The 12613-nt window shown below is 41.7% G+C and overlaps 1 protein-coding gene across 1 annotated transcript in view; it reads left to right on the top strand.

Moving 5' to 3' along the window:
• The window catches only part of GRIN2B (glutamate ionotropic receptor NMDA type subunit 2B), a 480842-nt gene that overhangs the window by 117543 nt on the left and 350686 nt on the right, over window positions 1–12613 (top strand).

Raw genomic sequence — 12613 nt, 5'->3', positions numbered from 1 at the left:
TCTCTGGGTGCGAATACTCTATCTTATGAACAAGTTGTATTCAGAAAATTGGTTTCTGAGACTTTCATTCAAAAGAATTTAAGAATACACCTCTTTTGGGAAGGTTGGTAGATTCCTAAAGCCAACATGTAAAAGCCTAGTTAAGCTTTCTGGTTTGTTAGCAGCTTTCCCCAGACCCTGTTGCTGGCAGCGCTGGTTGTAAGTGAAGTAGGGGTTGGGATGGAATGTGGATCATAGTTAGGGACAGCGACGAAGGCCCCACCACAGTAGAAGAGCTTTTATATAAAGAGCCAAGTGGACGTGAAGGAATAGTGAAAATTCTTACATTAATAGGGAAGAAAAGTTCGTCTGGGGTAGTTTCTAACATACCAGGTAGACAGGAAGCTCTTCTCTTAAGGAAGTGTATTTGTACTTTCAATTTTGAGAGAGGTTTCATCTCCATTTAGTTGTCACTTAGATTAGTTTTTATGGGGCTCTGATTGCGTTTTCTCCCCGTGGTATATTATTTATCCTTCATTATCTGTAATATTTTCTACAACACTATGTACTGCTGACACCTGGAAATTGAAATGGAATACACAGAACTTGTTCCCTAAATTGTCTTCCATCATGGACTTCGCCTTCCAAACATTGTTGTAGGGGACGGTTTTAGTACAATTTTAGTTTCCCACCTTCTCCACATCTTCGTTGTTCAGTCATTCAGTTGTGTCCAACTCTTTGTGACCCATGGACTGCAGCACACCAGGCTTCCCTGTCCTTTGCAATCTCCGGGTGTTTGCTCAAACTCATGTCCATTGAATCGGTGATGGTGAGTCATCTAAACATCTCATCCTCTGTAGTCCCCTTCTCCTTCTGCCCTCAATCGTTCCCAGCATCAGGGTTGTTTCCACTGAGTCGGCTCTTCGCATCAGATGGCCAAAGTACTAGGCCTTCGACTTCAGCATCAGTCCTTCCAGTGAGTATTCAAGGTTGATTTCCTTTAGGATTGACTGGTTTGAGCTCTTGGCTATCCAAGGGACTCTCCAGAGTCTTCTCCAGAACCACATCTTACTGTATTTTATTTCTTGATGAGGAGTTTCAGATCTGTTATCTCCTCTCCAGCAATTTTTTTATAGCCTGACTATCTTCTGAATGAAGATATATGAAGAATCATGAATAGCTATAACTTCCTTGGGGAGGCTTCTCACTTTCTGTTATACTTTGGTCAATATGATAAATTCTAACCAGAATAACCCACTCCATCTGCACCACTCTCTCTTTTCAAATCCCTGTGAGCAGCCAAGCTCATAGAAGGAATCTTGAAGCAAAGGCACCAAAAAAAAAAAAAAAATTTTTTTTTTCCAGTAAAGGAAACAAAACCTCCTAACTTTATATGCATACTTGTGACTTTAAAAATCCATCAAACTAAAACTAGAAGGAACGTCCTCAACCTGACAAAGGGCATCTGTGAAAATCCTTAGAGGTAATATCCCGCTGAAAGATTGGATGCTCTACCCTTAAGATTAGGAACAAGGCAAGGATGCTTCCTGAACCACTCCTCTGAGCAGTTGTATTGGAGGAAGTCCTAGCCAGTGTAACAAAAATAGAAAAAGAAGGGAAAGGGAAAAAGAAAACTGTGTTCATGATCATCTATGTGGGAAGTAGCAAAGAATAGACAAAAAAAAACTATGAAAATGAACCACTAAGTTTGGTAAGGTCACACGACCAATATACCAAAATTAATTGTATTTAAATGCTATCAATGAACAATTAGAAATGGAAATTTAGTAGTTTGCCTCTGCTAATCCCAAACTCCCGTTAAGTCTGTCCCCTAACCAGCCCCTTCATGCAACCACAAGTCTGTTCTCTGTATCTGTGAGTCTGTCTTTGTCTTGTAGATAGGTTGGTTTGTACTGTACTTTAGATTCCACATATAAGTGACTTACTCTACTTTCAGTTCAGTTCAGTTCAGTCACTCAGTCGTATCTGACTCTTTGAGACCCTGTGAACCGCAGCATGCCAGGCCTCCCTGTCCATCACCAACTCCCTGAGTCCACCCAAACCTCTATCCATTGAGTCGGTGATGCCATCCAACCATCTCATCCTCTGTGGTCCCCTTCTCCTCCTGCCCTCAATCTTTCCCGAAATCAGGGTCTTGTCAAATGAGTCAGCTCTTCACATCAGGTGGCCAGAATATTGGAGTTTCAGCTTCAACATCAGTCCTTCCAATGAACACCCAGGACTGATAGCCTTTAGGATGGACTGGTTGGATCTTCTTGCAGTCCAAGGGACTCTCAAGAGTCTTCTCCAACACCACAGCTCAAAAGCATCAATTTTTCCGTGCTCAGCTTTCTTTATAGTCCAACTCTCACATCCGTACATGACCACTAGAAAAACCATTGCCTTTACTAGACGGACCTTTGTTGACAAAGTAATGTCTCTGCTTTTTAGTATGCTGTCTAGGTTGGTCATAACTTTTCTTCCAAGGAGTAAGTGTCTTTTAATTTCATGGCTGCAATCACCATCTGCAGTGATTTTGAGCCCAGAAGAATAAAGTCAGCCACTGTTTCCCCACCTATTTGCCATGAAGTGATGGAACCGGACTCAATAATCTTAGTTTTCTGAATGTTGAGCTTTAAGCCAACTTTTTCACTCTCCTCTTTCGCTTTCATCAAGAGGCTCTTTAGTTCTTCTTCACTTTCTGCCATAAGGGTGGTGTCATCTGCGTATCTGAGGTTATTGATATTTCTTCTGGCAATCTTGATTCCAGCTTGTGCTTCCTCCAGCCCAGCGTTTCTCATGATATACTCTGCATATAAGTTAAATAAGCATGGTGACAATATACAGCCTTGATGTACTCCTTTTCCTATTTGGAACCAGTCTGTTGTTCCATGTCCAGTTCTAACTGTTGCTTCCTGACCTGCATACAGGTTTCTCAAGAGGCAGATCAGATGGTCTGGTATTCCCATCTCTTTCAGAATTTTCCACATTTTATTGTGATCCACACAGTCAAAGGCCTTGGCATAGTCAATAAAGCATAAATAAATGTTTTTCTGGAACTCTCTTGCTTTTTTGATGATCCAGAGGATGTTGGCAATTTGATCTTTGGTTCCTCTGCCTTTTCTAAAACCAGCTTAAACATCTGGAAGTTCACGGTTCACGTATTGCTGAAGCCTGTCTTGGAGAATTTTAAGCATCACTTTACTAGCGTGTGAGATGAGTGCAATTGTGCGGTAGTTTGAGCATTCTTTGGGATTGCCTTTCTTTGCGATTGGAATGAAAACTGACCTTTTTCATTCCTCTGGCCACTGCTGAGTTTTCCAAATTTGTTGGCATATTGAATGCAGCACTTTCACAGCATCATCTTTCAGAATTTGAAATAGCGTAACTGGAATTCCATCACCTCCACTAGCTTTGTTCATAGTGATGCTTTCTAAAGCCCACTTGACTTCACATTCCAGGATGTCCGGCTCTAGGTGAGTGATCACACCATCGTGATTATCTGGGTCGTATGATAATATCCAGGTCCATCTGTGTTGCTGCAAATGGGATTAGCAGATGCAAACTATTATATACAGAATGGATAAACAAGGTTCTACTGTGTAGCACAGGGAGCTATATTCAAGATTCTGTGAAAAACATAATGGAAAAAATATGAAAAAAATATATATGTTGTATATATATAATTAAATATATAGTATAACTGAGTCACTTTGCTGTACAAAAGAAAGAAACACATCACTGTAAACAAACTTTACTTCAATAAAATTTTAAAAAGAATTGGAGATACAGAAAACAAATTTATGACGTCAGAAACATTATACTCATAGGGATAAACGTTATAAAATTTCTGACTCGGTATTTTTTTTCCAAAAAAAAATTTACTTTATTTTTGGCCATGTGGGGTCTTTGTTGCTGTGAGGGCCTTCCTCTAGTTTCGGCAAGCGGGGGCTACTCTCTGGTTGTGGTGGGCAGGCGTCTCATTTTGGTCACTTCTCTTGTTTGGCAGCTTGGGCTCTAAAGTGTGTGGGCTTCAGTAGCTGTGGCTCCCGGGCTATAGAACACAGGCTCAATAGTTGTTACACATGGGCTTAGTTGCGCTGCGGTATGTGGGATCTTCCCGGATCAGGGATCAGACCTGTATCTCCTGCATTGGCAGGTGGATTCTTTACCACTGAGTCATCAGGGAAGCCCAGTATTTTCTTTTTAATTTGTATCTTTATCTTTAAAATTTTTTTCAAGACAACACAAAAATATACAACTCAGTGAATTATTATAAAATGGAAAATGAACAACCAGGAAGTCATTTCCACCATCAATTCAGTATTGTTAGGAAGTCAGTTCTTCTCAAAGTTTTGTTAAGATTCAACACAAGCCCCATAGAAATCCCAGCAGACTTTTTTTTGGGTAGAAATTGACAGATGATTCTAATATTTATATGGAAAAACAAAAAAGCCAAAAGAACGTTGGGATGAAAGAGTAAAAACTGGAGGACGTACACTGATTATGAGACTTACTATAAAGCAATGGTAATCAAGATAGTGCAGGAATGGCATAGGAATAGAGGTAGAGATCAGTCAGGCTGCAGAGAGAGTTCCGAAGTTGACTCACACATGTGGGCAGCTGATTTTTGACAAAAAAAAAAAAGAAAAAAAAGAACCTCTGCTCATATCTTTTGTCATGTAAAAAATTAACTTAAAATGTATCATAGAACTAGAACTGAAACTAAAACACTTTTGGAAGAAAACAGGAGAGACGTCTTTGGGTCTTTTGTTCAGGTAAAGATTTCCTAGACGTACAAAAGCATGAACCATAAAAGAAAAAGCTGATAAATAAGATTTCATTAAAAAGAGAAACTTCTGTTCTTTGAAAGTCATTGTTAAGGAAATAAGATACATCACAGGGTGGAAGAAAATATGTGCAAAATGCTTGTCTTCTGTGAAGGACTTGTATCAATATGAAGAACCCTTACTACTCAATAGTATGACAAACACCCTAATTAAAATGTGGGCAAAAGACATTTTATGAAAATAGGGATACAGATAGCAAATAAACATTTGAAAAGATTCTCATCATCATTAGTTGGCAGGGAATTTAAATCAAAACTGTAGTAAGATACTGTTAAACATCCAGTGGCATGGATGAATTCTTTTTTTTTTTAATTTAAAAAAGAGGTAGAAGGAAGAAGGAAAAAGGAAATCTCACAAAATCTAGTGTTGCTAAGAATATGGAAGAACCGCTGGTGGGAACACAAAATGGTATAGCCACTTCGGAAAAGTTTGGCAATTTCTTATTAAATTAATATTACTCTTACCATATAACCCAGCAACTTCATTCCCAGGTACTTACTTAAGAAAAATGAAAACATATGTCTAAGAAGTGTATGTGAATGGTATAGTAGCTTTATTAAAAAAAATCACGAAAAGTGGGTAGATAAATACATTCATACAATGAAATATCACTTGTCAGTAAAAACAACCAAGTACCAACATAAGCCCCAATACTGAGAAGTCTCTAAAGCCACTGTGTCAAGTGAATATATGGGCTCTAGAAAGATGGTGCTGATGAATTTATTTTCAGGCAAGCAATGGAGAAGCAGATATAGAAAACAGACTTATGGACACGGGGGGAAGGGAAGAAGGAGGGGGTGAGATTTATGGAGAGAGTAACATGGAAACTTACAATACCATATGTAAAATAGATAGCCAGTGGTAATTTGCCGTATGATTTAGGGAACTTAAACAAGGGCTCTGTGACAATCTAGAAGAGTGAAATAGGGAGGGAGATAGGAGGGAGGTTCGGGAGGGAGGGGAGATGGGTGTACCTATGGCTGATTCTTGTTGATGTTTGACAGAAAACCACAAAATTCTGTAAAGCAATTATCCAAAAAGTGGCAAAAAAAAAAGAGAAAAAGTCAGACATACAGTACGACTGCATATAGCATGATTCCATTTATAAAACATTCTGAAAAAGGCAAAATTACAGAGACCAAATCAGATGAGTGGTTGCCAGGGGCTGGAGAGTGAAGTGATTGATTATAAAGAAGTATATACAGGGAACTTTTTGGGTGATGGAAATATTCTATAATTTGATAATAGCAATGGTTACTTACATGCTGTATAAGTTAGTAAAAACTTGTAGAACTGTACACTTAAAAGGGTGAATTTTAATATATGCATATAATACTCCAGTAAACTAGACCTAAAAAAAATTTGTTATTAGTTAAAATTTACATACTGATGTATGCATCAATGAATAATTTGTCAGTTCCATTTAGTAATAACAGACTTCCCCGTTTGCATGGTACTTTTCAATTTATGTGCTATATTCATACCTGTTTTCTCATGTAAGTCTCCTAACCCTGTGAAATTGTATTATTTTCACATCCTTGTTCACATTTAGAGAGGACCTCCTCTCTGACCTTCAGAGAGCCTAGGTGATATGCTTAATGTCACATGGTAAAATTTTTTCAAATTCTGGGCTTTTTCCACAATTTCTCAGTGCCTCTTTTTTAAAATTTTTAAAGATAATTGTTTATTTTTGGTTCTGCTGGGTCTTTGTTACTACGTTTCTCTATTTGTGGTGAGCAGGGTCTACTCTTCATTGCGGTCTACCAGCGTCTCACTGCAGGGGCTTCTCTTGTTTGGAGCTCGGGCTGTAGGCATGCAGCCTTCAGTAGTTGTGGCACTCGGGCTTAGGTGCTCTACGGCATGTTGGATTTTCCCGGACCAGGGGTCGAACCCATGTCCCCTGTATTGGCAGGAGGATTCCTATCCACTGAACCACCAGGGAAGTACTCAGTGCCCCTTTATTTATTATTTTATTTTTTGGCCATGCCTCGTGGCCTGCATGATCTAGTTCCCCAACCAGGGATTAAACATGAGCCACCTGCACCGGAAGCCTGAAGTCTCAATCGCTGGACCCCCAGGGAAGTCCCCAGTGCCTCTTTAAAAATGGTTTTTCATTATGGGTTACTTGGATGCTCTTTCTTCCCCTGGTAGCTGGGAATTCCTGCTTTGGTGCCTTGCACTCCAGGGAGCTTCCTGGTGCTTCACGCAGTCTCTTCCCCTCTCACACGCGCTCTGTCAGAGCTCTTCCATTTCCTCCAGACTCTAGTCCTCCTAGGAAAATGCTCTTGATGAGCTCAGTCACTTCAGGAACCCACCGTACCCTCTTCCTTTCGGCCAGTATGACACATACTGTCATTTGTGTTGGCTATAACTAGTGGATCGCTATGTTATTTCTTCATCTGTTGCTTGGAGAGATTTGTGTAAGAAAGAGCCTGTTGATTCTGGACAAGGAGACAGATGGAAATTTGGAGAACTGGCGTGGGAATGACCAAGTGCATGGCTGGGAGAAGAGGAAGTGAATTTCCAGACAGAATGATTAATCAGGTGCAGGGGTAAAGGCTCAGCAGACTGTTCACTAAACTCTGTGGAGTTCAGACTGGATCTGTTGCATTTTTGTCAAGCTACATCACTGAATGTCTATGTAGGCTCTTCGAGGAAGAAGAGACTAAGAAATGAGACGTCAGATTTTAAAGAAAAAACGTTTTTTTGGCAACCAGGAGGAGTTGATTCTGATGGGGATATTTTGATGTGGAGTGAGAGAAGTTGGAGGAAAGATGGTTGTATGAAGACAGTAAGAGCTCACATCAGGTGATGAGAAAAGACTTTGGTGCCAAAATAAAGTAGCAAAGTCTGACTTAGATCTGAATATAAATTAGACAAAGGAAAATGACAAGGTCATGCAAAGAGCTGTGAAAGCATTTCAGATATGTCGACCTTGAAGTGATGCTGGGCAACCAAACAGATGGAGAAAAGTATAAAATGAGGCCTTTCTTTAACAGGTTAGGACTGAGGAAGATTTGAGTCACCAGCTCAGTTGAGGGAGGGAAAAGGATTAAGTTCTGGGTAAAAATGGAGCTCTCTGGAGAGATGGGATGAGGAAAGAAAGAGTGGTCTGAGAAAGTAAGAGAGTGCAAGCAGGTCAAGGTAAGCAAGGCGGTTAGGCTTCCAGAGAGATGATGAGATAGGGGAGAAACAGAGGATGAATGCTGTCAAGCACAGTCAGGGAAAATAGAACAGCAGAAGCAAAGAGGCAACCGGAGTTTTTCATGAACATATTGTTAGTGACTCCTGTCAAGGTAGTTTTAGTCAAATGGAGGGGATGAAAGTGAGAAGATGCTCCAAAAGAACTTGGGACTAGAAAATTCTAAGAAAAAGGGAAAGCAGATTTGAAAAGCAAGGTGAGGAATGCCATGAAGAGGTTGGAGAAGGCGATACCAAATGAATGAGAATGAGATATTCCCTGTTGCTCTCTAATCTACACAGGTGTGCACACACACGCTGAACCTCATACATTTTTTCATCACCCACTATGAAGCCAGAGAGAATTTGCAGACTGAAAAAAAGCTGCCTGAGGATGAAGGGCTTCAATGAAACTATGAGACAGCCTTTGAATGAGCAAGTGAGGGTCCTAAGCTGGAGGAGCCGAGGGACTCACCTTAGGATGGAGATGAGAGGAGGAAAGAGACATCTGAGCCGAGGGGCAGTTTCAGACAGTGGTCCAAGGCCATGGTGGTAAAGTTCGTCTTACCAACAGGGAAATGTTCCTGTTGAGAAGAGCGCTGTTTCCATGAATAGAAGCTGAATTAAAAACACTTCAGTGAATTAGCGCCTCAGTTTCTTAATCATCACAAAATTGGGGTCTTCTCAATAGTGGCTTTTCCAGTAGCCATATATGGATGTGACAGTTGGACCATAAAGAAGGCTGAGCACTGAAGAATTGATGCTTTCAAACTGTGGTGCTGGAGAAGACTCTTGAGAGTCCCTTGGATAGCACGGAGATCAAACCAGTCAGTCCTGAAGGAAATCAACTGAATATTCATTGGAAGGACTGATGCTGAAGTTCCAAGACTTTGGCCACCTGATGCAAAGAGCTGAATCATTGAGGCTGGGAAAGACTGAGGGCAGGAGGAGAAGGGGTCGACAGTGGATGAGATGTTTGGATAGCATCACTGACTCAACGGACATGAATTTGAGCAAACTCCAGGAGATAGTGAAGGACAGAGAAGCCTGGTGTGCTGCAGTCCGTGAGGTTGCAAAGAGTCAGACACGATTTAGCAGCTGAACAATAGCAAGAACAGTGGCAGCTATTATCCCAAGCAGAGCAGGAACTGCCATGCTATCGTAGGCCAGCCTGGTTGATTTCCCAACCAGCACTGGAGTTTTATTCGCCTTGGCAGTTGAAAATAAACTGGATCTCGTGACCGGCTATCTGTTCCTCCCTTCCTGTTCTTCTATCGTGTCTTGTTGCCTCTCTAGCAGTAAGTAAAGCACCTTAACTGAGTACCCAGATTCCTCTGTGTCCTTTTTCAGCTTTTTCTCATGACCACTCTTTCCATGAACTTCTTCAGCCAGACCGCACTGTTTACCATCCCTGATAAACAGTTTCACCTCCTTAGTGCTGCCTGCCTTGTTCCTGTTCCTACCTCCAAACCCAGTTCCTCACCTCAGATACCGTCAGAGCAGCTTCTTGAGAAAGTTGTCCTCACTTAGCCAAGCCCAGAACCAGTCCCTCTCTGTTCATCTCTGTCCTCCTTTTCATCCTTCATGCCACCTGATAGTCCAGCGTTGGGGAGTCTGTGTTGTCTCCTTGCCGGGGTGGGCAGTCCTTATGAGCAGAAGCCCAGTCCTTGACTCCCTGGAACACTTCTCTCTGATCTGCAAAATGAGTCTTCAGTAAGGATGTGTTGATTCACTGGACTTTTGAGGGGAAAGGGGTAGGAGCTGGTGTGTGAGGTCAGGTTTTTTGCTTTCAGAATCTGTTTTTTCCCCAGTTTTATTGAGATATAATTGACATACAGCACTGACTAAGTTTAAGGCCTATAGCATAATGACTTAACTTATTGTGAAATGATTACCATGTAAGTTTAATTAACATCTGTTGTCTCCTATATCAAGTTCTGATTTTAATGGAAAAGTCACAGGTACCCTGAGTGCACTCCTGGTATTGGAAGCCCAGATCTTGGCAGGTGGATTCCAGCATGGCCTGTGGCTGAGTTGTATCAGAAAAGAGCTTAATTTGGCCTGGACCAGGCCTGGGAAGGGAGGTGCAGGCCTGACCAACTGGCCCTGTCCCTCCATCCCTATGGTGATGGAGGGCATGGTGATGCAGGCCTGATATATGTGCTATTTTAACAGTGCAAAAATGCTGGACTTAGGCAGAGAGAACAGCTTTGTTGATGTTCCGTTGTTAGGGTGTGTCTGACTCTTTGTGACCCCATGGATTGTAGCAGGCCAGTCTCCTCTGTCTTCCATTATCTCCCAGAGTGTGCTCAGACTCATGTCCCTTGAATTGGTGATACTATTTAACCATCTTATCCTCTGTTAACCCTATTCCTTTTGCCTTCAATCTTTCCCAGCATCAGGGTCTTTTCCAATGACTCTCTGCGTCAGGTGGTCAAAGTATTGGAGCTTTAACTTCAGTATCATTGTTTTTTCAAAACAGTATAAAATGTGAAGGGTGACCAGATTGCAACTATATTAATAGCATTACAGCATCTTTTCCATGTTAAGAAAAAAAGGAAAAGAATAAATACAGAGTTAACTGTCATGTTACCTTGAAATATCACCTTTATGGTTTCTTGTGTTGCTGTATTTCTTTGTTTACAAAGAAATTATTGGTTTACAATTTGACAATGAAAATTGACTCTAAAACTCATTTTTTCATGAAACAGATTCCATCCAAATCAAACCAAATGAATGAAAGTTAGTGTTTCCTTTCCCAGTTTGTTTCTTTGGTAACATAAATTCCCATTTAATGAGCGCATCTTCCTTCATGAAAAGAATCAGCCTTTCTCTGGGTTGTGCTTTGGAATCAGTCTGATAATTGCCTGGTGTTTTTTTCTGATGTCCAGTGCTTTTACCGTCCTCACTCTCCAAATGCTACCTCCCGGCTATTCTCTTGACGTATTCTACAGACGCTTGTCCATCCTTTGCAAGGGAGCCAGTCACCCAGAGAATGTTACTGTTTATCATGCTGCTGATAAACCTGGGCCTGAAGATACTCAGGAAGCACTAGCAATAGAAAATACAGTCTAAAGGCAGTCACAGTCTCTACTTAAGCCCCCATTCTTTGGGTACAAGTGAAAGATAGTGAAAGTGAAGTCACTCAGTCGTGTCCGACTCTTTGTGACCCCATGGACTGTAGCCTACCGGGTTCCTCCAACCATGGGATTTTTCAGGCAGGAATAATGGAGTGGGTTGCCATTTCCTTCTCTAGGAGATCTTCCCGACCCAGGGATTGAACCCGGGTCTCCCGCATTGTAGGCAGACGCTTTACCGTCTGAGCCACCAGGGAAGTCCCTAGCAAGAGAGGCCATACCTTCAGGAGAGGCCATACCTTATTTAGTGGTGGCTGGGGTGGAGGTCAAGCCCTGCCTTTGCCTTTTCAAACCTGAGAGTTTTCTAGGCATTATACATGAAATGCAGGAGGAAGCTGTATCATTTATGGTCAGAGGAGGAAACAGATAGCAACCTTCAATTGATTTAATTTGGAGAGAATTTACCAAGATGTCGGCAATGCACAGAAACCACAAGAGGTGGTATAGTGTCCTGAACTAGAAGCGATTTCGTGAAGTTAGCACCACTTTTAGTCCTGAAGGAGGAAGTGGTGGAGGGATTTCTGGAATCTGGAGGGGGAATTGGGTGGAGAGTCATGTGGAGAAGGATGTTTCACGAACTCCATGACCTTCAGTCAAGTGATACAGCCAACCCACAGGAATGGAGGCACAGAAGGGAAACAGCCCCATCTTGGCTTTCTTATTCCCTTTCCTTTTGTCTGTGCTGTCTGTTGGGTCAAACCCAACCAAACACCAGGGGACTAGGATGTCCATTGATGTGCTCCAAGCAGGACTGCCTCCCAGGGCTCAGAGAAGAGTAGAGAGTTGAACTTGAGGGAGAAATGGAAGACAGAGGGATTCACAGAATTTTAAAGCTGGAAGAGACTTTGAGAACAACCAGTCCATTTCTCTTACTTCACAAATAAAGAACTAGAGTCACAGAGAGGCTGAGCCCGAGTCTTTCCGAGTCTCCTGGCTCATTCATAGCAGGATTGTAAGAGGGCCTGGGGGTTCCTAATCCTCAGTTCTGCGTTCCTTCTATTATGTGTTCTTTTCATACAGTTAAGTGGACAGGGAGAGGAGGAGGGGTGAGTGAAATTAGAGAGGAATGTTTCTCCTGAGTAGGTGCTCAGTTCCACATATAAGGTTAGAGAGAAATTTAAGTGAGCTCAGATTCAGTTATGATTGGTTGCATGGTTAACAAATATGAATATCGATGGCAAAAATAGAGACGGCATTATATATCAAGAAACATATGACTGCATCCGAAGTTGGCCTGAGAACCAGCCTGCTCAGATGGTGTGGCTTTTGTCCCCTGTTGATTCTGGCTTTGCCACCATGCTCTCTTTGGGATCTTTTATGGCCTCAGGGTCTTGTTTTAAACCTTTGAGTGAAGGCTGAATCATGTTTGGGTACCATGCTTCAGCAGCAGCAGTAGCATCTTACAACTCAGAGACAAGGGAAAGAGGGCTAATTTGTAAACATATTGTACATCGCCAGGATAGGCAT

This window comes from Cervus elaphus, chromosome 22 (assembly GCF_910594005.1).
Source record: "Cervus elaphus chromosome 22, mCerEla1.1, whole genome shotgun sequence".
NCBI classification, from domain to species: Eukaryota; Metazoa; Chordata; class Mammalia; order Artiodactyla; family Cervidae; genus Cervus; species Cervus elaphus.
Note: the sequence above shows the minus strand (reverse complement) of the source record. Positions and strands in the feature narration are given on the sequence as shown.